At 37.0% G+C, this 4,886-nt stretch overlaps 1 pseudogene; it reads right to left on the bottom strand.

Moving 5' to 3' along the window:
* Window positions 1–3,991: 3,991 nt before the first annotated feature.
* Window positions 3,992–4,429, bottom strand: LOC118849056 (annotated as a pseudogene).
* Window positions 4,430–4,886: the final 457 nt, after the last annotated feature.

Below are 4,886 nucleotides of genomic sequence, written 5' to 3'. Positions count from 1 at the left end.
CCTCTATGAAATGACAGCTACTGAACTGAATGCATGGATATTAATTTCATAATTTCTTATGGGTTGATATTTTTCTACTCCTATGTAACAACCCATTTGTAATTTTCATAGGAAGTTGCTGAAGACAATGTCTCAAAGCAAAGGAGTTATTTGATGGTGAAAATACTATGAATTGTGGGATGTGATGGATGGGTGCACACACATTCAAGCAGGTAGTTTTTTTAATAGTACTTCATTTTTAGCCCAGTCATATGTTAACAAACTTTTTAGCATTTGTTTTTACAAGATTTTGAGCTCCAAATTTTTCTTCCTCCCTCCCCTTCCCTCTTCTGAAAATGGTAGGCAGTTTGATGTAGTTTATACATGTACTATCACAAGTATTAGCAGATAGGTTTTGACTTCCCTTCAGATTCTAGTCACCGATCTCTTTCCATAATATGGAGAGAAAGTATATGTTAAGAAATACCAGGTTCCAAAATATAATTTTCCAACAAAAGGAACATGAAATCCCTAAACTGATTAAGAGGAAACAACTCTTTAATCCAGAATTGAAATCTCACCAATGTAATTTTATACCACAGTCTATAACAAGGAAAATCCATCATATTTTTGACAAAATTTGTAGGAGATATCTTTATCCTCAAAATGGCAGCAACAAGCACAATGTTACAATCTTGGAAACTTTAAAATTACAACAAGCCATGTCTATTCTTGAGATTATCTTTTCACTTAATCTCATATCAAAGAGATAATCTGAACAAAGTTTACCTTCTGGTTATACAGTTTATTTCAAAAGAGATAAAATGAACCAATTAAAAAAAACATTATACACACAACACAAAAGAAGACTGTCATTTTTTTTGACTTGTAGTACTTTAGTGCTAGTACTACATGTACTACAAATACTTCTCCTTCTCCTCCTTCTCCTCCTCCTTCTTCTTCTCATTCTCCTTCTTGTTCTTCTTCTTATTTTTGTTGCTGTTGTTGTTCTTCTTCCTTTAGAACTGCTTCACTCCCTGGAATGGTTTTTCTATTAAATATAATAAAGATTATTTTATCAGTCTTTTTTTTCCTATGACACTGAGTTCAACTGATTTCTCATTTACAAAGGGCAGTTAAAATCATAGAGGATTTCTCTAATATAATTTACTTCTATCAGAAACACCACCACACTGTAGCAAGTAAATACAATAAAGATAAACTATGGTACCTATTTTGAGCAAATTAGTTTATTAATAGTGATATGTATAAGTGTTTACAAAGTTGGTCAGACTAACCACCTCAATAAAGCCAGCAGCTCAAATGAGAAAGGAGGATACTCCTATTGCCACATGGGAAAAAAAAGGGGTGGAGTGGCTGGATAGATAGGGAACATTATAATTGGCTATCTTGGGGAAAGTGGGCTGGTATTCAGGTGTGGCTCAACACATCTCTCTATGACAATTTAATAATGTTAATTGTTTCTTGGAATTTACCTGCCACTGATAATCTTTCTAGATCAAAACCAACAGGTTAGTTGTCCCTTTGGGGGAAATCAAACATCCCCTATTTCTACAAGGATAGGCAAGGACAGATGCCTGACAATCTGAGTGGATGGCACCTCGTTAAGCTAGTTAGGGCTTATAGAAAACAAGCAGACGTGTCCCACTTAAGCCCTAATCTGAGTCATCTAACCTTCAACTTGTGTGGAGGTGGGAGCCCCAGGGGGACCTGAAGGCAGACGAAAGTCTTGCCAACAGGCTTATCAGAATCTGTCGCCAAATACCTCTGCCTCTAAAATTAAATCAGACACAATCACGGTAATACAACTCATTACTCAATATTTGTCGTTTGCAAGGCCAAATAATTCAAATTTATAGAAAGCTGGTGTCAGGGTCAGAAAAACCTGAGTTCAAATATTGCCTTGGATACTCTCTGAGTAAGCCTGGCATCTTGGTGTTCTAGCCTAGGGCCTAGGCAATTAAGACTATGAGACAAAGGTGCCAACCTACATTGGTTGAGGGAACCACATTATCTGGGTGAATCTTGTATCAATAAAATCACAAATTCCAGTCCCCATGACCAAAATTCACCATAACCTTATGGGATAGGAAATGTATATCTTACTACCCTCACTTAACAGATGAGGACCCACTAAAGAAAGAGGGTTGTGGAGGCCCCCTTTTTGGTACAGAGAACAGAAGGAAAGCCAAAAAGAAGCAAAGACAAGCAGTATAGTTTTGGGGTTTTAGGTTATATATGTTCAATCATATGAAACCTATTACTGTATTAGTCATGTTGTGGAAGAAGAAATAGACCTAAAGCAGAAAAAAAAAAAAACATGAAAAAATACAGAAGGTGAAAAATAGTATGCTTTGATTTGCATTTAGACTACCTCAGTTTTTTTTTTTCTTCCTCTGGAGGTGGGTAGCATTTTTCATCATGAATCCTTTGGAATTGTCTTGGATCATTTTATTGTTGAGAATAGCTAAGTCATTTACAATTGATAGTCATTACAATGTTGCTGTTACTGTGTACAATGTTCTTCTGGTTCTGCTTACTTCACTTTGTATCAGTTCATGTAAATCTTTCCAGATTTTTTCTGAAATTTGCCAAGGAGGACAGTTTTGAAAGCTACGAGTTGAATGTATTATGTAATGAAAAAGAAAAAAATAAGCTACATATATAAGAGACCTGCAGCTTCATGTACAATTCTCTTCCTCCTATTGTTGTTTTTTTTATAATTGAGATTTTTTTATTTTTAGTTTACAACACTCAGTTCCGCAAAACCTTGAATTCCAGATTTTCTTCCCCCCTCCTTGTCCACCTCTCTCCCCAAGACAGCATGGAATCTGACATATCTTCTACATGCAGCTTCATATTGAACTTATTTGACACAATAGTCAAGTTGTAAAGAAGAATTATGACCAATGGAATGAATCATGATAAAGAAGAAACACAAAAAAAAAACCCCAAAAATGGGAAAAAAAAGTGAGCAAAAAGTGTGCCTCAATCTGCACTCAGACTCCATAGTTTTTTCTCTGGATGTAGATAGTCCTGTCCATCATGAGTCTTTGGCGTTGTCTTTGCACCTCGTATTGCTGAGAAGAGCAAAGTCTATCACGGTTAATCATCACAGAATCCATGTATCTGTGGCTGTGTATAATGTTCTCCTGGTTCTGCTCCCCTCACTCAGCATAATATCGTGTAGGTTTTTTAAGGTTATTATGAAGTCCGTGTCATCCCCATTTCTTATAGTACAGTAATATTCCATTACCTTCATATACCACAATTTGTTCAGCCATTCCCCAATTGATGGGCAGCCCCTTGATTTCCAATTCTTTGCTACTATGAAAAGAGCTGCTACAAATATTTTTGTACATGTGGGTCCTTTTCCCACTTGCATGATCTCTTTGGGATACAACCCTAGAAGTGATATTGCTGGGTCAAAGGGTAAGATCATTTTTATAGTCTTTTGAGTATAGTTCCAAATTGCTCTCCAAAATGGCTAGATCAGTTCACAACTCTACCAGCAATGTAACAGTGTTCCAATTTTCCCACACCCTCTCCAGCATTTACCATTTTCCTGTTTTGTCATTTTAGCCAATCTGACAGGAGAGAGGTGGTTCATTGATGGCTTATTCAATTTCTTTTTCTGAGGTGGGGTTATTGAGGAATTTTACTTCATGTTTTGTTAACCTGGGCAATTTATATTTTTGTAGATATTCATCCATATCCCTAAGGGTGTCAAATTTATGGGCGTACAATTGGGCAAAATAATTCTTAATTATTGTTTTAGTTTCCTCTTCATTGGAAGTGAATTCACCCTTTTCATTTTTGATACTGGGAATTTGGTTTTCTTCTTTATTTTTTTAATCAAATTGACCAAGTGTTTATCAATTTTATTGATTTTTTCATAAAATCAGCTCTTCATTTTATTTATTAATTCAATAGTTTTCTTAATTTTTTTTAAGAACAAGGCAATTTATTAATGAATCTGGTGTAGTTCGTCCTAATGTTTCTTGTTGGCAGCTGCCACCTGTCCGGCAATTCTGTCCAGGTCTCTCTGTGCCTGAGGTGTCACCTTCCCGCCCCCACCCTGGTCCTTTTCCACCATCTTGAGGCCTTCCAAGGCTTGCAGGACCCTCCGGGCCATGCTCTTGGAGCCCCTGCTGAAGTGACTGGGCATGACCCCATTGCTCTGGCACTCCCCATAGATCTTGATCATGGATCCTACACCAGCCCCGCCTCAGAGGTAAAGGTGCCAGGCCGTGGAGGCAGCCCGGCGGTAGAACCAGTTCTCATCTTAGGGCGCCAGCTCCTTATGTTTGGCCAACTTGACCATGTCCACCCATTCGGGGACTTTCAGCTTCCCTGACTTTTTCAGGAAGGAGACCAGGGCCCGAATGAACTCCTGCTCATTCCCATCCTTCAGCGTGACTCTGGGCATCTGTGGGCTCTGCAGCCAGCCAGGGGAAAGAGTTTTCTTAATTTTAGTTTTATTAGTCTCTCTTTTGATTTTCAGTATCTCTAATTTGGTATTATTGGGGATTTTCAATTTGTTCTTTTTCTAGCTTTTTCAGTTTCATGACTTATTCATTGATTTCCTTTTTCTCTATATTATTCATGTAAGCATTTAGAGATATAAAACTCCCCCTAAGAACTACTTTTGCTGCATTCCATAAGTTTTGTTATGGTGTCTTGTTATTGTCATTTTCTTGAATGAAGTTATTAATTTTTTCTGTGATTTATTCTTTGGCCCACTCATTCTTTAGAATTAGATTATTTAGTTTCAATTAATTTTTAGCTTATTTTTCCATGTTTTTTTTTGACAAATAATTTTTATTACATCGTGATCTGGAAAGGATGCTTTGACTACTTCTGCCTTTCTGCACTGGATTGTGAGG

This window comes from Trichosurus vulpecula, chromosome 4 (genome assembly GCF_011100635.1).
Source record: "Trichosurus vulpecula isolate mTriVul1 chromosome 4, mTriVul1.pri, whole genome shotgun sequence".
Classification (NCBI taxonomy): Eukaryota; Metazoa; Chordata; class Mammalia; order Diprotodontia; family Phalangeridae; genus Trichosurus; species Trichosurus vulpecula.
Note: the sequence above shows the minus strand (reverse complement) of the source record. Positions and strands in the feature narration are given on the sequence as shown.